Source organism: Dama dama, chromosome 7 (genome assembly GCF_033118175.1).
Source record: "Dama dama isolate Ldn47 chromosome 7, ASM3311817v1, whole genome shotgun sequence".
Classification (NCBI taxonomy): domain Eukaryota; kingdom Metazoa; phylum Chordata; class Mammalia; order Artiodactyla; family Cervidae; genus Dama; species Dama dama.
Window position 1 is genome coordinate 42,508,849 of NC_083687.1, and position 25,569 is coordinate 42,534,417.

A 25,569-nucleotide genomic window follows, 5' to 3' on the forward strand; every position below is an offset into this window, starting at 1 on the left:
AGGTTATTACAGGAAAAGAAGATAAGATTTTGAAAACTTGGGAGCGTTATGAAGGGGCAGATGTGGTCGACTCTACAAGGAAAGACTTGACCAGGACAGGGTGATTGTTTGGATGTAAGAAGCAATGGAAGGAGTCAGAGATAATGGACTTTTCTGAGCCCAAGTAGTCATTGAAGGTATCCTATATGTTTTATATATATATATATCCTATGTTATATATATATCCTATGTTATATATATATATCCTATGTTATATATATTTATATACATTGAGCAATGTATATATATTGAGCAATATATATATATTGAGCTTATTTTAATGACAGTGTCATTCTGTGAGTTGAGGCTTCTTGGGTAGAACTGGAGGATCACCTTAGACTAAGATGAGCCCCCTTTGAGTAACTGAGTGTTGTCTTGACCCTAACTTTTTCATATCTCTCTTCCTTCGCTGCCCTGCCCTCCCCAAGGTCTTGGATCAGTTCTTAAATCAGCAGCAAAGTCATCAGATGACAATTTCATCTCCATCCTGGCCCTCTGGTGGAGATAAAATGGCTTAAACATGAGCAAAAAAGTAGAATTTAATGTTGGGGCATCTCGTCACTGATGAGAGAGGGCTTGTGGTCCACGCTCAGAACCGTGTCTCTCTTTCCTCCTGGTTTGCCTCATTACCAGACACAAGCTTGCAAGGCTCTGGGAGGTACGTGGTAACATTTTACTGGCTGGTCAAATTTTTGTAAGCTGACAATTCATCTGAGCTTCACCAGGTCACTGCACACCATTTTCTCTTTTTTGGTCTAACAGGAGAGTGCCAGTTTTGATTTGAAGGAGAGGAGAAAGGAGGCTGTTTGATGGGAGAGAGGAGAAACAGTTTGCATTCCCCTTTTACTTCCTGGGATTCGTCCTGTCACATTTCATAGGCTCCTGCCTCTAATGGTAGAGGACAGTCTAATGAGAGGAGCAAAGTGTGTGAACTGCACACAATTTAAACTCAGCTCCCAAGAACCAGGCTGGGTGCCAGATTCCTGGGACTCAGGAGTTCATCAGCCCCAGTCTCTTTTCCTTGACTATAGGCTGGAGAGATGCTCACAGGGGAGAAGAAAACTCCTAATCGCTTGCCTTTATTCTTTGCTTTCTGTGTGGTTCTTGGAAGCAGGCATCTCCAGCCAGGGATGCAGAAAGCGTGATAGAGGAGGAGGCCTTCAGGTTGCCGTCCCTCTTCCTCGAAGGCCCTTGACCTTCCTGATGCTTCCCTTGCTAGGTAGACCCTCCTGCTTGCCCTCGTTGACATCTGTACTGCCTCTCTGTGAAAGCTTTGCCCCTTCTTCAAACCAGGGTCCCACTTGACATGGGAGATATCTGGCATTCCTCCTCATTTCAAGCCCTCTTGCCAACCCATAAAATCGCCAGTTTGTTAGACTGATTCTTAAGCAATATTTATTTGATATAGCAAGATGGTCGGAAGCCTAGAATATGTCTGGGATGGGGGAGAGTGTACATTTAGACAGACAGGCTGAACTATGTATAGATTATGATGTATTGTGTTTCAGGGAGAAGGTGGAGATCCACTTTGTTCCCCCATCTTGTAGAGTTTAATGTGTAGCCTCTCACTCGTTACTAGAAGATTGTAAACATTTTGAGTTTCCAGTGATATCTATGTTCTTTTGATGTACTTTGCAGAGAAACTCAAGCAGGAACAGGCTTCAGAGTAAGCTAGCTAAAGCATTGTGGGCTTTTGATCACTTTCCATTAGCATGAACAATAATCTCTGTCCTGGCAGATTTTGAAAGGGCGTTCACTGTTTAATGAAGATAAACATGTTGCTGGGTATTTAAGACATCTTCTCAGTGCAGGGACTGAAAAATTCATACAGGAGATTAGCTCTGTTGCCAGAGAGAGGATTCTCAACGGCCCAAACGTTTCCCTAGCCATTGGCTGAACTTTGGAAATGTGCTTTGCTAAAAAGAACAGATACTGAACAGATATGTCACTTACAAAGCCTTCTGTGTCAGCGGTGAGTCCCAGGGGCCTCTTAACCACATCGTTGCTATGCAATATTTGGTCAAAGGAGATCTACGTTGAAGGAGGACATGTGATCACAGCCACTGACAAATTTCCTAGAAAGTGATGCTGGCTGTTCGTTGTTCTTTAGGGGGTGGCAGTGGGGTGCGGGAGGACCTGAGCCACTCTTCAGGTCACTGTTGTAATGCATATTCTTCTGTTGCTAATTGACTTGGGCTTTGACTCTGACTTGCAGGAGGGAGGCCATCACTGCTCTTCTTGGTGTCTGAAAACCTACAGGCAAAGTTCGAGCAAACATCATAGGCTCAGCCATAGACGGGGCTCAGCCCATTCTGTTGCTCTTTGCTTACTGACATATTGGGGAAAAAATAGGGCTTGCATTCTAAAGTTGTTTCTGTCTTAAAAGAGAGTGTCTTTTAAATGTTTAGAACTTGGGAGCGGTTTTTTTTTTTTTTTAAATAAGTATTTGCAAAATGGGTGTCCATGGAGTACAGGTTCCTAATTGCAAGAGAAGAGTAAACAAAGCCATTGCTTCCCTTTTCATTTACAGTGCATTACTTTCCGCAGAGTTGAGGGTTTGGGAACAGGATTGGAGGTCGTCCTTTCGTCGCCTCCAGCTGTCTCCTGGTTCTGTGATCATGGTAGATGCTACGGCTCCACAGCATCAGAGACACTGGTGTTTTCTGCGGGAGTTATTTAGGGACACGCTAATCAGTGGGGCTTTCTGAGGAAGGGGGGTCTATGTATGAAAACTCTGCGGTAAAACCTTTCCTATCAGCCCTGGGTGGCAGAGCGGCTGAGGAGCGGCTTGGAGGGTGAGAGCATCCCTGTCGCTGGGAGGCCCGGGGAGGGGCGGCACGTGTGTTCCGCTGCCAGCTCACACCTGGCTGCCTCCGGGCGTCGCGTCCTGTAATTAGACCCACCCTGGAGTCTGCCCAGAGCTGAGAGGGACCCGGTGAGGAGAAAGGTGGTGGGGCGAGGCCGCGGCCACACTCTGAGCCACACAGGTGCAGGGGGCCGGCCAGCCGCCTGGGCCGCTCCTCTGTCGGTGGGTTAACGGCTTGGGCAGCGCGGTGGCCTGAGACTGACCCTCTCCCTTCCCGCTGCTGCTCCCCCTCAGGGGCGATCCTGTTCGCCCCAGGCCTCCCCAGCCTCACGTCTCGTGTTCCCGCTCCCCGGAGGCCACTTTTGCAAAAGCGGCGTCTATCAATTTGAACTTCCGAGATCCCGAGACGGTAGTCTGGAGAAGAAGGGGGATGGCCCGGGCCCTCTGTGTGGCTGGGATGGTTCTGAGAGAGAAAGGGAGAGCGGAAGGTCCGAGACCCCCCAACAACGGAGATGGAGCGACCTGCAGGCAAGAGTATTACGAGTCAGCCCCTCGTCCTGCAGCAGACGCCAGCTCAGAACACAGTCTCTTCTGCTACAAGCCCAAGGAGGTGAGGGATCGTTCCCGCCGCGGAAGTTGCTCCCTGCCCGTTTGTGAGGGGGCGTGGGCGGTGGTTTTGCCCTGTCGGTTCTCCTGCCGGGTAGCTCCTGTTTGAAGTCTGAAGGCAGGCTGATTTGATTCGCACGCGGGTGCCCCCTAGTGGCCAGCACGGTGCCTTTGAGGCAGGCCCGTCCCCACGGCCATTGCCTCCCATCCCCCAGGAAACACCTACTTCCTGGGAGCTGACTACGTGTCACATCACGTCTGTATTTCCTTACTATGCTTTGTCTACCAAGTAGGAAAAAATCCAAAGCTTTATTACAGAGCAGAGAAAACTAGTGCTGCTGTTCCTCCAAATGAGAAACCTTATATCTACAGCACACTTGTGTTATAATCTACTGGATGTGATGGAAAACTCTTCAAAGCTTTGATGTAAATATTTTCACAACCGATGTGTTACAGGAGAGTTATAATATTGGCCAGTGAAGTTAGGCCAGTGAAAATCACTCAGTCGTGTCCGAACTCTTTGCGACCTGATGGACTATATACAGTTCATGGAATTCTCCAGGCCAGAATACTGGAGTGGGTAGCTGTTCCCTTCTCCAGGGGATCCTCCCAACCCAGGGATCGAACCCAGGTCTCCCACATTGTAATAGGCAGATTCTTTCCCAGCTGAGCCACCAGGGAAGCATTTGGTCAAATCCTCAGCTGGCTTCCTACTCACAAGTGGACAAGCTTTATAAAACCACAAAATCTTCTCAGCTGTTGGCCACGGCAAGATTTGTCTTCCTCACTCAGAAGATTGATAGTTAACCTTTCACTGACTATGGAGCTTTAATACAGTTTTACATAATGAAAGCCTTATTCATTCACAATTATCTTTGGATTGTGTAAGTTATGTTCTGTTTTTGATCATTTTTTTCCCTAGTCAGTTAAGACAATCAGATATGAAGACAATAAGATATGAAGATATCTGAAGACAATAAGATATGAAATGAGTGGCTAGCATGAACGCGATCAAATGCATAGGAATCACTTGTTAAAATGCAGGTTCTGGGTTCCCTCACCCAGGACTGAGGGTGGGGCCAAGATTCTGGATTTCTAAGAAACTCCTAGGTGATACCAGTGCTGCTGGTCCAAGGACTGAACTCAGGGAAACAAAATAATAGTTGAGAGGAGAAGATGACAGAGGATGAGATGGTTGGATGGCATCACTGACTCAATGGGCATGAGCTTGAACAAACTCGGGGAGATGGTGAAGAATAGGGAAACCTGGCATGCTGCAGTCCATGGGGGTCACAAAAAGTCAGACAAGACGTAGTGACTTTACAGCAAACAAGGTGTCAGGTGATACAGGCTGTGGCCTCCAGAATCTTATGAGCTGAAAAGTGACAGGAAAAAGTATACAAGTAATTATGGCATAAAAGGCAATTTAATAAAATGTATAATTAAGATTAAAAAAAAATATGTCCTAGGGAGTTCGAGATGGAAGTGATCATTTCTGATTGGGAAGATCTGGAAATTTTTCATGGAGAGGGTGATTTTTGAAAGTGGACTTGAGGTTTAGGTTAGTCTACAGCAGGGGTGGGTAGGATGGTGAAGGCCAATGAGTCAAAACGCACAGATTCTAGGAAACAAAGACTATGTCCAAGGAAGAAGCAGCCCTTTTGCCTGGGATTGGGAAGATGTGAGATGCAGCTGGAAAGGTCAATAGAAGTGGTGCTATGGACTGTCAGGCAGAGATAGTCTGGACTTAAATCAGACAACAAGAGATTTCACAACAAAGTAAATTGATTGAGACTGTAGTTTAAAGAGATTAATCTAGCATATGTGTAAAGGATGGAGTAGAGTGGGGAGGGACATCATTTTCCAGACAGGAAGTGATAAGAGAGATAATGTGACTAAAAATAGCAGTAGGGAGACTAGAGAATAGATTGGATAGAGAAGGGTCAGAAGTTGGACATCAGGGTTTTAATCCTGAATGATTAGAAATGTAGTTGCATAATCACCATAAATAAGAAAGTCAGAAGGCGCTCTTAAGCATGTTTGAACAGGAAAATGACCTGGATGAATATGCAAAGGCCACTTGCAAGAGGTCGTCCTTGTGTTTTCTATCTAAAATATTAATAGCACCTCAGGCTTCTTACCCTGCTCTGCTTCTTTTCATGATACTTTTTGCTATCTGACATGATTTTTTAAATTTGTGCTAAGGATTGAAAGTCTTGCCCTCAAGGAGCTTATGTGCTTAAGAGATGACATTGAACTGAGGGTAGGCAGAGCAAGTGGCATATGCAAAGGCCTTGAGGTGAGAACTGCTTGGCACTTTCAAAGAACCTGAACTTGAACCCAAGTGACTGAAGGCCAGGGTGAGTGAGACGGAGATTAAGTTAGAGCTGGCAAGCCGCAGGTAATGAAGAGCCCTGGACTGGACAAGGAGGTTTGATTTTATTGTAAGTACCTGGAAAGTCACATGAGGGCCTTGGTAGACCGGTGGATTGGAGGATGGCAAGAAAACAGGGAATGGGGGGCTGGGGGGAACTTGAAGCTGACAAGAGAGGAAGTGATAGTGGTTTAGACTTGAATGGTGGCAGCAACGTTAGAAGTATAGGAGTTCAAGGTGCATGTTTTCTCAAGGTCAGCTGTGTAGGACTTGCAGGTTTCTGATGTGGATGAAGGATAGGGAGGTATTCTCAGGATAATTCCAAGATTTCTGGCTTGAGCAAGAAAGGAAAGGAATGTGTTATTCATAGGGATGAGGAGGCACAGAACAGAGTTTTGAAAATGTTGAGTTTAAGGTATACATTCTTTTTTTTTTTTTTAAATCGTGGTAAAATACTCCTACAGTTTATCATCTTGATTATTTTTAGATGTTCAGCTCAGTATCAATACACACGTGTCGTGCGACTAGTCTCTAGAATTGTTTCCATCTTGTAAAACTGAAACTCCACATTCATTAAACAATAACTTCCCACACTTCTTCCACCTGGGGACCTGGCAAACACCATTCTACTTCCTATCTCTATGAAGCTGATTACTATCACTACCTCATGTAAGTGGATTCTAGATTCCATATAAATATTTGTCCTTGTGACTGACTTGTTTCACTTACCACAGTTTTCCTAAGGTTCATCCATATTGTAGCATATGTCAGAATTTCCTTCTTTTTAAGGCTGAATAATATTCCACTGTACATATATACATTTTGTTTATTCACATTTGAGTGACTTTCATCTTTTGGTTTTTGTGAATAATGCTGTTATGAACATGGGTGTACAAATATCTGTTCAAGTTCCTGCTTTCAATTCTTTGGGTACACACCCAGAAGTTCAATTGCTGGATTGTGTGGTAATTCTATTTTTAATTTTTTGAGGAACCTCAATACTATTTTCTGCAGTGTCTGCATCATCTTATATTCCCACCAATGGTGCACAAGGTTTCCAATTTCTCCACATCTTTGCCAACACTTGTTATTTTCGGTTTTTGATAGTAGCTTTCTTAAGGTGGTGAAAATTATTTTTAGTAGATATCTCAGGTAGGATGTTGTGTCTTTTCAGATATACAGATCAAGAAGAGGTTTGGATCTGAGAAATAGGTTCAGATTTAAGCTATCTTCCATCCTTTGCCAACTTGACTTATAAACATTTTAAGGACTTAGAGATTCAGTTCAAAGAATCAGATTTGTACTTAAACTCACAAGTATGTTTGGAGTCAGAGTAGATTAACTTAAAAACATTTCTTTCTTTTCTTCTTTCATATTATGTAAAATTTATTTACAACTTTAATCTACAGGATCATTATCTTTATCATCTTTTGAACTGCTTTATAAGTCATCTGATACTTTTTGAGGGCAGATGATCTTGACTTCCATTTAAGTCATTTGAGATACAATATCTTTTGAATTTGTGTGAGATGCTGTTGTCAGCAGGAATTTTATCCCAAGTCACAAGTATACCTGGGTCTATATGTATTGATTACATTTTTAAATACCTTCCCAGCCAAAACAAACCACATAACCAAGCTGAGTTAATGTGAACATAGATACAGGAAGGTATGATATATTGGGGACCAATACTATAGCAGCATGAGTACCAAACAATACGGAGAGTTTTTTCTGTTCTTCCAGTGAGTATGTATTCACAACTATACAATTTAACCTCTTACTGTTGCTTTAGAAAGCAATCTTTAAAATGCTTTTTAAAATTTATAATGACATATCCAGTGTTTGAAGCTGTAAAGTCATACTCCCAAGAATAATTACTAGCTAAACCTGTTTTCTTCCTTTAAAAGAAAAAACAATTTTTTTAGGTGACTTTTGTAAGTATTCAAAAACTAGCTTTGACGGAGGTGGTTTCAAGAGAATATGTTTTCCATAGAGAGTACTTTGTTGTTGTTTAAAATTTAGGAGAGCAACAGTATGATAAGCTTTCTGTGGACTCAGAAATTAAGGGAACTCGATCTTTGGTGCATTTGGAAAAAGCCTTCCCCTTGTATTCTGGGCATACATAGTAAATTATAAACTTGGCTTTGGAGTGTTCAGTGTAAAGAAGAGTTTCCACATAGTAGAAGTTCTTAAACACTAAAATCATGATTGAGCCCATTTCTCATAAAGGTTTGTTAAGAAATATACAAGCTGGATAGTATGGTAGTTCTATTTTTGTTTGTTTTTTCGTTTTTTTTTTTTTGAGGAAATTCCATACTGTTTTCTGCGATGGCTGCATCACTTTACATTCCCACCAACAGTGCACAAGGGTTCCAATTTCTCCAAATCCTTGCCAGCGCTTGTTATTTTCTGTGTTTTTGATAGTAGCTGTCTTCAGTACATCTTCAGCCTTTCCTAGAGGCATAAGAAAGCTTTCAAGGCTCATTCTGACTTTGCAAAGCTGAGATTGGGTAATGCCTCTTATCCCGTACCCATTTGTCCATCCACTTACTTATTCATTAATTTCAAGTAACTTCTATAGTGTAGAGAATTTCTAAGTACAATGTAATAGAAAAACTTTATTTATTTTTATCAGTTTAGGCAACAGAGGGAAGGATAGTAACAAATATTAAACCAAAAATGTTTGTATTACCTCAAATATTGGACAAATCCATATGGAAAGTTTTTAACCAACTCTCATAGATTTGACTTAAGGAATTTCATTTTATTTTAAGACTCAAAACCCTATGATATGTTTCTGCAGTGCTAATTTGGGTGAGGAAGACAGGGCTCTAAAGAAGCAGCCTTCATGTATAACCTGGAAGGAGTATATGTATTTGATTGCCAGTGGGTCATTTATCTACTCATCCACTCATCCTTTCATTTATTTTTACCTTCATCAACTTAATACAGTGTTATCAATACTCATGAGCATGCCCTTTACTCATAGCATATCATATGCTCTGAGCATAAAAGAGAATTGGGTAAAAGTACTACAAAAGACTTTTCTCCTACCTTTAAGTTACAAGCTTTGGATGCTAATTAGGCCCACTGGACTGAATCCATCACCTTGACTCCACTAAAACAAATACTGGTATTACTCATTTCACATCTTTGACCTGGGAATTGCAAGGGATTTACCAACATTAATTTATCAATCCTCCAACACTTCTGAACAAGACATCAGGATTCTTGAACTCAGCATAAAAACGGGTTCTGTGGACTGGTCTAGCTACTACCATTAAATAAGGAAGGAGGAGGGGAATTAAAGCTAAAATCCTCCATTTCTAAACTACTGCTTGGTGGCCTGACCTGCACCAAAAAAAAAATCTTATTTTCTGGAAATTAAAAAGGGGAGAAGGAGTGGGCAAACATCAACTTTGCTCTTGTAAAAATATTAGAGACCATACTAGAAAAAAATCATTAGAATCCCAAATGACCATTTTCCTTAAAACACTTTCTCCACTGGATTTGGTTCCTTATAAAATGATGAACTTAAAAATGATACAGCCTGCTTGCTGTCACCCAAAAGATGAATCACAGCATGTGAACAAATGAAAACAAATCTCCAGCTAAAAGGCCCAACCTCTCTGTTACCCTGGAAATAATAGTTCTCATTTTTCCAGGGCTTCTGATGGTCTTCCAGTCCTGTGTAACCAGTTTATAATAAACTCCGATGCCAAGATTTTTCAGTCATTTCCCTGCCAAAAGCATGATGCTCTCAGCCTGGGAGTAGGCACTGTCCCATAGATGAAGCGAAAAGGAGAATCACAAAAAAAGGATTATTTGTTCCAGGAGGAAATGGGATAGCACTCCTCCCTGGGACAGCATTCATCGTGCCTGGGTCTGTGGAGGCTTTTATGAGAAAGCAGGGATTTTTTATAACTCACTTAGTCTGGCAAGTGAAGCAACACTGAAATTCCTTAAATGTCTGAAAGATGGGAGCATAGCAGTTTGTTCTCCATCATCTGAAGTTATCACCAAGACCCTGATTTGCTTTGCCCCTGACTGTGCTTTTGGAATAAGGGCCTCGTGACAACGCCCATGGGTCAGTTATAGTACAATATTTCAGGAAATTTAAGTACTCGGTAAGCAGTCAGCTGCCGTTTTGTTAAGGAATGAAGCCTGCTTTTTCAGCAAATCTGGCTCAAGTTCGTATTAAATGCCACCCTCCTCCTCCCCTTTTTTGGAAGGGGTACTCTCCAGACCGCACTGCTGACTGTAACTTCCTATTTTAGAAGGCGGTAGGTACCCTTCTCCCTTCCGATGAAGCCCACAGGCGTTCTTTACCTTATTAACTTTGATAAGATTGGGGATGCCCAGCCTAACCTAATGATAGAAACTCAAAAATAGGACTGATACCAGCACCCCAGGCACACCTGATAGAAGGACCTTTTCCACGCTCTTTTAACTTCTTGGTGAAAACAAAGTCTGTTGGCATTGGTGCTGGGTGGTTAAACTTGGCACATGGTAGGCGTCCTGGTGAGTCAAGGTTGGCATCTGGGTTACTGATGTGTTCACCGTGTTCGCCGTGAGGACTGGTGGCCCACCTTATGTGTTTCAAGGTATCCAGGCTGATCACAGCTGAGAGGCAGAGCTGTATAGATGGTGTCTGGCCAGGTTTGGGCCCCTCGCTCAGCAGTCTAGGTGTACAGAGCTGATATGAAGTAGAAAGCAGTAACTGTGATCCAAGTTGGGAAGTAGAACTAGAGCTACAGAAGTGGAAGCCGGGGAGCTGAACACAGGAAGAGGTGGGCTCTTGCCCTCATCTAGCGCCTCAACCAGCCGTGCAGAGTGGTTCAGGCTTGAACTCTTCCCCTTGAGGACTCTTGGCCAGGTCAGAGATCTGTTGAATGCTGCTGTAGGAAAGAATTCAGGACTGGCTTCACACAGTTTGAATTTTAATTTGCCCTGTGTAATTTACACATGGTGAACCCGAGGCCAAGCAGTGGAGACTTTTATGGGGTAGCAGTTAGCATGGGGTCCCAGCCTGCGTCCAGGTCACCCGCTGGCCTCTGCCAGCCACTAAAATGACTTGTCACCCTTTTTAAGTCTTTTCTACTTTACTTTGCTTTGTAGTCCTCTCACTGTAAGATCGGAGATATGATCATGGTCATGCAAGCATTTTAAACTAAAAGTCTCTCTGTTCAAAAGTAAAACATGTACCAGTTTTCTCTAATTTCTCTGATCCTCTGGTGATGAGATGCATGATAGATGTAATGATTAGTTTCCTGGGGGAATAAAAGAAATGCTATCACTTTATTTTATGAGCTCATGAGGTTATAAAAAAGTAAGTCCCAAGTTCAGAGGTGTTAAAATATAGAACATAAAATTGCATGGGTTTCATATATAAGCTATGTGTTAGCCATAGGCTCTTGGACCCGGATGCATCTGCTCCTTAAAGGTGTACTTTCCGTGGAGCCCAGACAGTCCTGGGGTGCAGACTGACTCCTAATAGTTTATGTTAATAGGGATCAGTGAGGGCTTAAGAAAAAAAATCCAGAATATTCATTTCTAGCAACCTGAACTGCTAGCTGGTGGCTAAGCTGGTAACTAGGAGTTTCACTGACCATATGTCTTAACCACATTGACCACATTTCTCACTAAAGAAGGTCCCAAGTGTGGATGAGAAGGGGTGAGAGATACAGCAGGTGGGGGGCAAAGGGGAAGTGAAGAAGCTGGGTATTCCACACCCTAGATCATACCCTAGATCATTAAAGCACATGATTAAGAGGTTTTTTAAATAACATATTTATGTACAGAATTTCAGTTTTGCAAAATGAAGAGTCCTGAAGATGGATGATGGTAGTGGTTATATGCAGTATGAATGTACTGAATGCCACTGACGGGTTAGACCAAACGTGGGGAGCAAACAGCATGGTGTATAACGTGTGCAGTGAACAGTAGGCATGATGACATGAGCACGTATCATGTGACAGGTGGGGTGGTGAGGCCATAAGTCTGTGAAGTAAAGGAGCAAAGTGTGGAGGGTTCCATATGCCATGTTAAGGAGCTCAGACCCCTCAGACCAGTGGCCTAAGGCTTTCTCAAAGCACCCCCAGACCCCCATGGGGCTGCCTCCAGAAGTCCTTGTGGTGATGAGGGGATGTGTAGGGAATGGAGAAACCAGTAGGTCACTATGAATAGTCTCAATTTTATTTATTTTTTGTGTGTGTTAGATTTCTATATAAAATTTCATTTGAAGGCAGGGTTCTGATTAAAAGAAAAAAACGGTTTTGAAAATCACTGATGGTGATGAGAAATCCTCCAAAATGATAAAAGTTGGTGACGACTAGTTTTATGTTTTAAAAATCAGTATTCAGGATTCAGAGTGATGAACATGTTTTCTCCATGTCTGAACCTCACCTGGCAGCACTTTGCACTTGATATTCAGTAAAATGTTCACTGGGAATGTTTTAAGGATGTGACTTGTGTGCTGTGTCTATAAGGGTGAATTTAAATAACATACTCCCCAGTAACTCAAAAGGAATTTGTAGAAATATAAATGCACTTTCCCCTTATTCTCTTTTTCCTTATGTAAAATTGTACTGGAGTCATTTCTTTTAACTGAGTTTCCTTTCTGTTTTTGAGACATTAGCTTTTGTAATTTGATGCCTTGGACCCAGCTGACAATCTGATTCTGTATGTGGGACTGAATTTAGCGGAAAATAATAGTTAATTGTATTTTTTTAATGCTTACAATGATATTCTGGGCAAGTTTTGTTTCTTTATGGACGATAGCCAGATTCCTACTGTTTTTCAATTTGTTTAAACGCAACAGCTTATACAACATATGTACATGTTCAGTTGAAGATAAAGGATATCATTATTTTTAGCCGATTACAAAGAAAACCACATTTTCTCTTAAATCTCTTGATATAAAGTAATTTGAACACAATTTCTGCACAAATCATTTTCAAGAGATTGGCTGTCAAGTGTATTTTTTAAAGTAGCACTCTCCTAAGAGCCAATGAGACTTTGCAAATTTAGATATATTCTAAGCCTGGGATGTGGTTGAAAATGTCAGTTTTTAAACAGCGCTTTGAGAAGTAGTTAGCTTAAAAGTGTAGCAATTCAGAGCACACAGAATGATTTTGAAGAGTAAAGTCTTGATACACTGGAAAGAAACTTGTCAGATTCACTACAATTAAGAGACAAGCAGCTACGACTCCCACTTGTGAGAACTTTTTCTCTTCTAGCCAACTTCTGACACTGGCCTAAGAAAACCTCGGGTAAATTTTTATTCTTTTCCAGCTCCAAGTTGGTTGTATAGAAACTCTCCCAATTTCCTTATGTAGTAATAACAGATATAGAATAATAGCATTGGAACCCACTGCCCCTAGTCTAAAGGATGAGTAAACTAGATCTATGAAAAATGATCAGACTGAAATGTATTTTTCTACAGGCCTGGCGTGTGTGTATGTGCACACACTTTCATGCATAGACCCACACATTTGTTTGAGTGCACCAGTTAGAAAAAGGAGGAAAAAGTAACTTGAAACTCACTTCTCAGCTTCTCCCACCATAACTAATATGTTTTTGTCAATTCTGACTTTTTTCTATTGTGGTGGAAAGGTCTGGGAATGTGCCTTGTGCTTTGATAGGCAAGACAATGTTATGTTGCTATTGTGTCTTCTCTGCTTAAGAATTTAAATATTTAAGTATTGGTGTTTTTGCCTGATATTCTTGACTCTTGCGGTTTTCAGCTGCTTGAGCTTTGTAATCATATGTAGGCATGAGATTAAATTCACAAGTGAACCAAGTGTTAGCTTCCTCCGTGCTTGTTATTTCTATACTGATTAAAGGTGTTTCATGGCGTGTTGCCAGTCTTATCCTACACTGGGAAAAGAGTTACTGTTCCCCCACTGTCTCTGAAAACCTTCCCCAGTTATTACAGTTTGGGAGTCATATCGCACTGTCCTAAAGTCAGACATACCCCCGAGGCCTGCTTCCCTTGTATGGATACACACACTCACACATCCTCACACACCCATGTACATACAACCGAGAAAGAGCAGTTAACAGCAGAGGCAGCGCCCACTGTTCTTTTCGGTGAGTACACATATCCTGCAAGATGTAAAGCTTCTCTTTCCCCTGTGGGCCCTGGTACCGAATGATGTGACCACATCCATAACTTCCACCGCCTTGAAAATTACTGAGAGACAGGACATAAAGGATGCAGACTTTTGGGTTGAAAGAACTGCACTGAAATCCCTTCTCTACCACTTCAGAAATTGTGATCTGGGGCTGTTGCTTAATCTGTCGGAGTGTGCTTCCTCAATGATCATTGAGAATAAAAATAAGAGAAGCCCTCCTTGTCCGTGGCTTTAACGAAGGTTAAATGAGAGCAAATACAGAGAACTGTTTTTGTTAGTTTTAATCTGCAACTATAAAACTTTAAAAAAAAAAAAATGAGTGTATATACCTAACTGTCTGCAAGCAGTGGGAAGTGGCCGGAAGAGTGGTCTCTGAGACCCCGAGGAGTACATAGCAACCCCAGGTGCCTAACTGCAGGGCACTGGCTTCCCCTGGCCTGCGTGTCAGAATCCCTTTGCCTGGGTTACATCCCAGCTCAGTTAAGTGCAGATCTCTGCTGGGGGTTCCCAGGCAACAGCATCTTTAGAGCTTCCTAGGTGATCTCAATGTGCAGCCAGGCTTGAGAAATGATACTTTAGAGGGATTTGAAAGTCTCCATTTCCGCTACTGACTGAACGGATGACGTCCAGACTGCTGCAACCTATACTTCATTCTTTTGGCTTATCAAAACAAGGACTTGAGCATCATGCTTAAAGAATATTATATCTGTCCCTGATGGCTCAGATAGTAAAGAATCCACCTGCAATGCAGTAGACCCGTGTTTGATCCATGGATTGGAACGATCCCCTGGAGAAGGAAATGGCTACTCACTCCAGTATTCTTCATGGATAGAGGAGCCTGGCAGGCTACCGTTCATGGGGTGGCAAAGAGTCAAACATAACTGAGTGACTAACACACAACACACCAAAACAAGGACTTAAACATCATGTTGAAAGAATATTATATCTGACTTAGTGTGAATTCACTTAAGTTCTCTGCCAATATTAATAGGCAGGTGTTGGGTGGTAACAGGAACAGAGATCTGTAGATCTCTGAATCTAGAAAATACAGAAGCAGCTCACTAGAGCCGAAGAAACAGGCGACAAATGGAATGAAAATAATGGAAAATCCAGCAATTTCAAGCTACTTGTTGCTTTTGGAAATTGGTCCTTGCAAAAGCATCACCCAAGAACAGGTTGGCTTCCTGGAAAGCTCAGGATTATGGCCCTAGGGAGTCAAGGTTCTTGAAAACTTGCTATATCTTCAGAATGTGGGTTGAGGAAAACAAATTTATTCACTTACCTTCTCTGTAACCAAAAGTCAGTTAAGGGAATTTGCAAAACGACATATTTTTTAAAGAAACAAACAAAAAAAAAAACTTAAAGAATGAACTAAAATCACTCCATATTCAAATCTCTGTGACCTTTATTCAACTAGTGGTGCTGGGAAAGCTGGAAAAACACATGGGATCCATGCAAAAGAATGAAGTTGGACTCAACACCATGTGCAAAAAATTAGTCCTTCTATTTAAGTTGTTAACCTATTTATTTAAAGTATATAACTTAGAATAAAACATAGGGACAGATCTTCATGACTTTGGATTTGATAATGGGTTCTTAGACTAAAAGCACAAGTAATATAAGATAATAAATTGGCATAAAAAAAACAATTCGTGAATCAAAGGACACTATGAAGTCAAAAGACAACCCACAAATGGGAGAAAATACTTACAAATCATGTATTTGATAAGAGTCTAGTTTCTGGAATAGGTCAAGACCTCTTAGAACTGCACAACCAAAACACAACTCAATTTTAAAATGGACAAAGGACTTGAATAGACATTTCTCCAAAAGCAAAAGTGTTAGTTGCTCAGTCGTGTCTGACTCTTTGTGACCCCATGGACTGTAGCCCACCAGACTTCTCTGTCCATGGGATTCTCAGGCAAGAATACTGGAGTGGGTAGCCATTCCCTTCTCCAGGGGATCATCCTGACCCAGGGTTTGAACTGGGGTCTCCTGCATCGCAGGCAGATTCTTTATTGCCTGAGCCATGAGGGCAGCCCCATTTCTCCAAAGAAGAAATACAAATGATCAATAATGATGTTGAAAATATGCCCAACATTTTTAGTGGTTAGAGAAATGCAGATAAAAACCACAATGAGATACCACTTTATGTCCATCAAGATGGCCATAATAAAAAGTTAAGAAAATAACAAATATTGGCAAGGATATAGTGAAATTGGAACTGTCATGCACTGCTGTAAAATTGTGTAGACACTATGGAAAACAGTTTGGCAGTTTCTCAAAAGGTTACCGAATTACCGTGACCCAGCAGTTCCACTTCTAGGTGTATACCCAAGAGAATTGAAAACTGACATTCAAACAAAAACATGTCCAGGAATGTTCACAGCAGCATTCTTCATAATGACCAGAAAGTGGAAACAACTCAAATGTCCATCAACTGATGAATGGATAAACAAAATATGGTACACACATGCAATGTGGCCAATATTTAGCCAAAAAAGGAATTTAGTGCTGGATCCATGTAACAACATGGATGAATCCTCAAAATGTTATGCACAGTGAAAGAAGCCAGACACCAGAGGCCACGTATTGTATGATTCTATTTAGATGCAATATCCAGAACAGGCAAATCCGCAGACACAGAAAGCAAGTCAGTGGTTGCCAGGGTCTGGGAGGAGGAGGGAATGGGGAGTGATTGCTTTATGGCTATTGGACAGGGTGATGAAAATCTTTTGGAATTAGATAATGGTGATGGTTGCACAACATCATGAGTGTAATAAAAAGCCACTGAATTGTTCACCTTAAAAATGATTAACATGACAAATATTAAGTGAATTTTACCTCAGTTAAAAACTCTTACTCTGACCCCATCTGTTCTTCAATTTTGCACTTTTGATTGTAAACCAACACCTTGGTGGTCGTGATGGTTTAGTCCCTAGGTCATGGCCGACCTCATGAACTGTAGCCCGCCAGGCTCCTCTGTCCATAGAATTTCCCAGGCAACAGTACTGGAGTGGGCTGGCTTTTCCTTCTCTAGGGGATCTTCCCGACTCAGGGATTGAATCCAGGTCTTCTGCCTTGCAGATGGTTTCTTTACCAGCTGAGCTACCAGGGAAGCCCAAATCTGGTAGCCCAAACCTAAGCCCTAGCTTAGGTATTACTGAAGGGTCTTTTTCCATCAGTTGTCCTTTGTAGTTCTACTCTCCTATGCTTTTCTCCCCTCCAATGTCGGCTTCTTCAGGGACCAGAACCCTGGTCTTCACTTCTTACCAGGATCTCATTCATCACTCCTCAAGCTTTGGTCCCCAGCAGAGCCAGCGGAAATGCAGCAGCCGTGTATAAGGTTCCTCTGCCGATTCCACACCCCACCTGGGAAGTTCTGCATCTGCTCACCCCCACCGGCAGCTCGGGTGCCTCCTGCTTTGCCCATGAGGTCTTCCAGTTTCTAAAACTGGAAATTGGGTTTCAATGGACTCATCCCCCACAGCATCGCCATAGAATGTAAGCTCTTAGGGACAGATGGGAAAACCCGCCTAACCTTTCCTGGCAGGCCGTTGGTGATTCCTGCAAGCTCAGCACAGTAAAAGTCACAGGTAGCAAAATGTAAATTTGTATGAGAAGATCTAAGGCTGTTACTCACAGAGCTTTAGTCCTTTTCATTCTGGATAATAGCTCTGATAGCCTTAGAGGTTGATTTCGGAGCCTACAGAGTGGTCTAAAAGTGGAAGGAAGCTGTATTCAACATTCTCTTAATTTCTTTCTCCCCGTTTCCTCCCCTCCCCACATTCTTTTTCTGCTGGGGTCAGCAGAAATGGGAATCTTTTTTTTTTTTTTTTTTCTTTTTAGATCAGTATTATTATGATTCTGATTATACTGAAAGACCTGTATGGGAGGAATGCTGCGATCTGAATTAAAAATAGCATTTTCTGTCCTCCCACACACAGCACTTGAGTGCTCTGAATGCCTTTTATAAATGCAGACTTTCTGCCTGGCTAGATAAAAGAAGCTGTCACTTCATTTCCATAACGAAGTCATTCCTAGGAGAATTCCATTGTTTTAGCAATAGAATTTTTGTAAAAGGCCTCTTATTTTGCCTGAAAAAGGTAACAAAAATGAACTTCGGAGAGCTCATTCGACAAAACAATTAAGGAGCGAGAGATTTTTCTCCTCTTTTGATATGTGAGGAGTTCTAAGTGTGAGAATCCCCTGAGCCATGATATTAGGATAAACCCATAAACCTGGCAGATGAAGGTGGTGGTAGAATGTCTGTTACTTTTTCTTCTAGTAGGAGTGGGGTGCGCCACTCCCTAGCATGTGGGTTCAGAGGCGTGTGTCCAAGTGTTGTTAATTCTTTATTTTTTAATATTTGTTATTTATTTAGATAAAATAAATCACAGATGGCTGTGCCAGGTCTTAGTTATGGCATGCAGGATCTTTAGTTGTGGCATATGGGATCTAGTTCCCTGACCAGGGATCAAACCCGGAACCCTCCCTGCATTGAGAGCCCAGAGTCTTAGCCACCGGACCACCAGGGAAGTCCCCAGGTGTTGCTACTTCTAAAGAGTTTTAAGCATGTGTTTTTAAAGAGATGTAGGACACTTTTAAGATGCTCCTTATCTAAGGAAATTCCTTGTAATTTTTCATGAAATGTGATCATCTGGCACAGGACTCTGAAAGCCAGCTGCGGCTGTATCTTGCTGGGGTTGCTGGGGTCCTGTTGCTTAGAAAAGAATAGTTGATGTTGCCCTATATTTGACATTGTAGCAAATGGAATTGTTACTGAGTCCAAGCTCCTAGTGCTCCATAGGCAACAGACCACTAAATTCAGACATGGGTTGTTGGGGAAAGGAATAGTTACTTTGATATCCAGAGAAGTGGCAGATGGAGAGGAAGGTGGACTCCTGTCCCAAAGAAACATCTTGACTGAGTTAGAATTCAGACTTCTTTTACACTAAAAAGGGAGGAAGTAAAGTCAAACATTTCCTGGTTTAGGTCAGCCTCTGGAGGGGATGTGTAAATTTTGTCCTTTCTGCAGTCATTCACAGGAGGACTTACCTGGTCTGGCTGTTTCATGTGAGCTTAGCTTAATGCTCATTACCTGGGAGGCAGGATTCTCAGGGATGGCCCCATAAGCTATATTTTAAGCTTATAGGCAACACATCTTTAGTGATTTTCTTGTAATATAAAGGTTCTTCCTGAATGGACCTAGAGATTGTCATTCTGACGGAAGTCAGTCCATCAGAGAAGCAGAACCATCGTATGACCTCAGTTATACATGGAATCTAAAAAGACATGATACAAATGAATTTATTTACACGACAGAAACAGACTCATAGAGAACAACTTTATGGTTGCCAGGGAAGGGGGAAGGATGGAGGGAAGGGATAGTTAGGGAGTTTGAAATGGGCCTGTATACACTGCTATATTTAAAATGGATAACCAACAAAAACCTCCTGTATAAAACAGGGAACTCTGCTCGATGTTATATGACAACCTGGATGGGAGGGGAGTTTGGGAGGGAATGGATACATATATATATATGTATAGCTGAATCCCTTTGCTCTCCACCTGAAACTATCACAACATTGCTAATCAGCTATACCCCAATACAAAATGAAAAGTTTTTTTTAAAAAGTACAAAGATTCTTCCCAGTTACAGAATAGGAGGTACTTTGTTATTCAACATTACTTGTAACTAGTTGAAGCAGACATGTTGTCTGTGTGTGTATGCTTGCTCCCACCCTCCCTCCTCCCACCCTCCACACAACAAATCTTTGCTCCAAATACAGTATCAAATCTTCAACTACATGTTAATAAAAAGAAAATGATAATTGTGTTTACTGGTACTTTCTCGGTACCAAGTAACCCACATCAAAGTCTACCTGCCTTTGGTGTTTCAACAGGTAATCCCCAGATTTAATGCCTAGTGGCATTTCTGTTCCATGGTGTCTCAGATGAAACCATTGAAATCTCAGTTTTAAGCTAGCATAGTTTTATTAAGCCTCCTCCAAAAGAAGAGGTTTTCAATAGCGTCTTTGTTGAGAAGTACCTCTGTTTTACATCAGAGACTTGTGAAAAAAAGAGGTTAGTATATTTTTATTGGTTTATTTTTTAATTTTTATTCTGTGTTGAGGAATAGCCTGTTAACAATGTTGTGATAGTTTCAGGTGAACAATGAAGGGACTCAGCCATATGTAGACATGTATCCAAAGCATGGTTGGAGGTTCTAGTTGGAACTTTGCTTTTGTGTAAAACATTTCATTAAATGAAATTAAATAAAAAGGAAATCATGCCTTTAATAGGGTGCTTCCAGAATTTTAATGCCTGTGGTGAATTCTGTTCCTTCTGTTTCTGTCCAAAAGGATGGGCTGGAGAGTGTATGCAAATTCTGTCTTGTCATTTTACTATGACTTGGCATTTGGTATTTTGAGAAGTCAGGCCAGATAAAATACTTGATGGTACTATCTTACTGTTCTTAATATTATGGTGAGGAGAGAATGAGAGCAACATATTGGAATTTTTTTTTCTTGAGATTTTTACTGATTTTGTTATTAAAAGGAGAGAAAATAGAGCAGAAACAGAAAGAAATGTAAAGCCAGGGGACTCTTCACAATAGCTACTCAGGGACCATAATAGTTCATGTTTTATGAAGAAAGTGAAAGTTGCTCTGTCATGTCTGACTCTTTGCAACCCCATGGACTTATACAGTCCATGGAGTTCTCCAGGCCAGAATACTGGAGTGTGTAGCCTTTCCCTTTTCCAGAGGATCTTTCCAATCCAGGGATCAAACCCAGGTCTTCCTTATTGCAGGCAGATTCTTTACCAACTGAGCCACAAGGGAAGCCCAAGAATACTGGACTGGATAGCCTATTCCTTCTCCAGTGGATCTTCCTGACCCAGGAATCTAGCTGGGGTCTCCTGCATTGCTTGCAGATTCTCTACCTGTTAAGCTACCAGGGAAGCCCATGGTTTATAAATGGTTTATAAGTGATCAAGGCATCAAACAGGTTCTGTCCCTGCCTTTGCCATTTTTATCAGACACTTTTGCAGCATGCACCCAGACTTCTTACTGACCTTCTCCAGCCAGTGTGAATAAAACTCTCCTCCTGGGAGAAGGTGTGTGATGGCTCTTGACAGCCTGAAAGGGACCTGCAATCCAGGGGATGCAGAGCTACAGTATGGTCTTTAAGTTTCTTCATCTAGATTGTTCTGTCTCCTGGGCCACCGTGCCTTCTCTTGGGTCTTAGCAACCCCCTTTGAAAGCAGAGTATTAGACAAATAAGGCTGGGGAGGAATTGTCAATAAGGAGCACATGCCATCTTGATCTTTAAAATACTAATTTCCTGGAAACATCATTCTATGGCTGTTCAGTGCAGATTAGATATTTCTCATATTTTTTTCCTTTACTTTTTGATATGCAGACATACGTTTCTCTGGATGCATAATTGTATTTCTTAGCAAACTTTGCTTTATACCAGTAAGGAGATATAACCAGCATACAAATATAGACACCTGCCAGGTCTATATGTGTATAGATAGAGCCTTACCTTTTGTGGTAAGCTGTGCTAATCCTAGGAAACAGTGGCATGGATCAACATGAGTTTTTTGGCTTTTTTTTTTAAGTTTCATTGTGGGTTTTTTCCCAGCATGTTTCTCTCTCTGACTATGTGTTCTTTTGGTAGATGCTAATTTTAGCTTTCTTTACCTAAGCACAAACCAGTTAATATCAGGGAGAATGTCCAACAAGTGCATGCTAGATATTCATGGACTGCCAGTTTGGAAAAGGATGGATTAATCAAACAAATTATTGATTGGTTGATTGAAAAGGATGGCATGATGTGATGAATGAGTCATATTCTTCAGAGTACCCTAGGTTTGAGCTACAGTCAACTCCCTCTAGTTCTACTTGAAATCTGACTGGACACCTATACTCTTGGGGAAGTTCTGTTGCCATCCCTGGGGAAGGGGAGCATTGGGCACCGCCCCCGCCCCCCCCCCCCCCCCCCCCCCCCCCCCCGACCACCATAGATGCTCCCTTGTGAGCAGGGTTCAGACGGAAGCTCTGGACCTGCTGGTCTGAACTCACCTGGAAGAGACATTTCTGAACTCTGTAGTTAGTAGCTGTTCTTCTTCCTCCCTCAGGATGAAAATGCCAAGAGTCAGCCTTTAGTCCTGAGTTGGGAAAAGAGGCTCTGTGGTTGACTGGCGGAGCAGTTTCCATATTGGTTCATGTCGTGACTTTTCTCCAAGTCACCAGAGAGGAACTCACAGAGTGAGGAGATTTAAGGACATGTCAGAGGAAAACACATTCTCAGTGAAGTCATCAAGTATGTGTCAAAGGCTTACCATTGGCACTTACCCCACCTTCTCAGAGTTCACTATAGTCTGTCTAGAGAAATGGTGCCTGTTTGAGGATAAAGAATAAAATGATTGGTATCCTCAGGAAAAGAAATCAAAACAATAGTTCTCCTCCAAAAACAAACAGAAAATACTTCTGACGGAGAAAGTTGTAGCACAGGAGGATGTAAAGGAAAAAGTGATGGAAGAAGTAGGACTTGAGTGGGTCTTGGTAGGTATGCCTTGGATTCTCACTTGTAGGTTATAAGACTGAGACTGTTACTCTATTGCTGGTAATGCATTGAGCATCACTCTTGGCTCCTGGTGTCCATCTCGAGTTTCTTGCCACACGAAGTTTCCCCCTCTTCCTCAGTGTGATCTTTTGTGTTTTGAATCTCATTGCTGGAAGAGCCTGTTCTTTTGAAGGGCTCTCCTGATTAGGTCAGGCCAACCAAGGATGGGCTTTCTGTTTTAAGGTCAGTTGATTTACGGCCTTAATTTTATTTGCAAAATCCTTCACAGCAGCAGCACCCAGATTGTGTTTGATTAAATATCTCAGAGAGGGTACATGTGCACTAGGGGACCGGGCAATCTTGAGGCTACTTTAGAATTTTGTCTGTCACAGCACAACTAAAAAATCCAGGGATGAATCTGACTTTTGGCACAGCCAAATCCCAGAGAACTCAGTATCCCCAGGACTCAGACGTCCTGGCTTCCAACCTCGTTGCATACTGCAGAGCTTCATCCTCATGCGGGCTTCACTGGTGGTAAAAAATAACTCTGTGAGTAGACCTTGCTTCCTGACTCCTCTTAGTTCTAGTCAGTCTGAGAGGGGCCTTTGGTTCATGCCCATCCCTACCTAGATCCAGTCATTATCACAAGAGAGATATGTATTCTGATTCTCCAAGCCTAGATCACATGCCTGTCTTTATTTATTTATTTAAAATTTATTGAAGTATAGTTGATTCACAGTGTTAATTTTCTGTTGTATGGCAAAGTGACTCAGTTGTACATATATGTATATTCTTTTTAATATTCTTTCCCATTATGATTTATCACAGGGTATTGAATATAGTTCCCTGACTATACAGTAGAACCTTGTTTATCCATCCTGGGTATGATAGTTTGCATATGCCCATCTCTGGACTCAAGGCATGAGGTTGACCCAGCCCAAATAACAAAGAAAATGAGGTAAAGGTCATATTCTAGAAAGATGCTGTTTAGGAAAAGTTCTAGTCCTAAATAAAATGAGATTTTAAGGAATTCCTTTATCAAGTGTTATAAGAGAGTCAGTCAGGAAAAGGCCACTACATTTAGAAGACAGGAAAGCATTCCTGACCTTTAAAAGAGAAGTTTACTTTTAAAGTGTTGAAATCAAACTCTACAGGTTTAAGAGATACCTGATGAAATACAGTGTGGAATTTATACTACACTTTAACATGTTTTATGGTGAATGGGGAAGATTTGGGAAGGTATCAGTCTGGGGAGAGCAATGATTGAGTATGTTTGTAGGCTGTGAAGAAGTTTCTGGTAGAAGACTGAAGGAGGGACAGAGGGCAGAATTGACCCCAACAGGACCTGAGCCAGTAGGAGACAAAGAGCCCCCAAAAGTTTTCCCGGATTTTAAAGTGATATGGGGCTTGGGGGTGGTTTGGTCATTTGTCACTTCTTTGGAATACACGGGTATCATTCCTTCCAACGTCGTAATCATCTTATAGTGATTAAATATACTAAAAAAAATCCTTAGTCTCTGTCCGGCTGTGTCATTGACAGAAAGACTTAGGCTTAGAGTAGTGATTCTCAAAGCCTGGTCCTTGGACCAGCAGCATCAGCATTATCTGGGAACTTGGTAAACGTGTAAGTTCTCTGGCCTCACCCCAGACCTACTGGATCAGAAATTCGGGGAGTGGGACCCAGAGACACAGTTTCACAAGCTCTCCGGGGGTTTCTGATAGCACTTCCAGTTTGAGAACCACTGCCTCCAAGCATGCTCATCTCTCCTTCATTATACTACAAGGGTTTCCTTAACGATGGCTTTTGAGAAGCTAGGAAAATCAAGGATAAAGGCTTCTGGTGGTGGGGGAGAGGACTGCAGATCTTGAAAGGAGATGGCAACTGTTCAAAAGCCATTAGTGACTAAGAATAGATTTGAAGAATAGGAGAGAGAAGGGTAAGTTATAATTTAATTGTTCTCAGGTTCACGCAGGGCTTTCCTTTGGATGACAGGCACATGGGACCTCCTAAGTCCCTCCCTGGAGGACAGAGTGAGAAGGGTTGACGTTATAGCTGAGAGCGGCACTTCCTTTGGCGTAAGGATGAAGTGGTAGAATGGGTTTTGGATATGTATCGTTTAATTTAAATTCAGGCTCTTCTAACTCGACACTCTTAGGAGGCTGCAGAAGAAGGGCATGGCAAGGTTTCTTTCATCAAGGAGCTTGTAAACTTTTTGCGCCTTTCAAGACTTAAATCAATCCAGTGGACTATAAAAAGACAGTATAACAGAGTGCTGAATTGAAGAGAACCCGCGGTAGAGGCTGTAAGTGCTGTGGGCAGTCAGGAGAAGGAGAAATTGACATTGTGTCACTTTCATCTCTGGACAGAGGATGAAACTGTCAGCCTGGCATAATTTCCCAGGTCTCATGGTAGAGTTTTGGACAACTGGGCAAGTTTTGCTTCTTGCTCATTCTTTTATTCCCGAATTTGTGAAAGCTTGTCAGAACTACTGAGTCAAAGTGAGGATTTATATTTCATGACTTTGAACTTGAGAGTTTGTTGATATTTGGGTTTATAGGAAAAACCAAATGTGTAGGAGATACTACATTTTATCTGATGTCTTTAGTAAAAAGAGACTCAAACAGAAGTTTGGCTTATTTGTTTGAAACAGACTTTCAAACTTACTCCATTCATGGAAAAACATGAGTGAGCCTGTCTGAGGATGCCTTCATTTTGTAGGATGAAGAAAGCAAATTACTGATTTTCCTTAGTGAAAAAATTAAGGGGGGTACCAGTTCTGCAACGGTAGGGAACAAGAAGACAGTTTAGATGAACCCAATATTTCTGAGGCTTTTTAGTTCGATACACCATGCGGTTCTGGGATGGTAGGAAACAAGAAGATGGTTCAGACGAACGCAGTATTTCGGAGGTTTTTTATTTCTATACACCATGCTGCTTACCTGGGTAAATAAACAGATACCAAATCAAGAACCAAAAGAGAAGGCACACAGACACTCTAGAAAGTGGACAAAAATGCCATTTTAGCCAGGAAAGAA

At 41.8% G+C, this 25,569-nt stretch overlaps 1 protein-coding gene across 14 annotated transcripts in view; it reads left to right on the plus strand.

Moving 5' to 3' along the window:
- ATXN1 (ataxin 1) overlaps nucleotides 1–25,569 on the plus strand; it is a 405,775-nt gene that overhangs the window by 229,334 nt on the left and 150,872 nt on the right. The gene's annotated exons all lie outside the window — the stretch shown is intronic.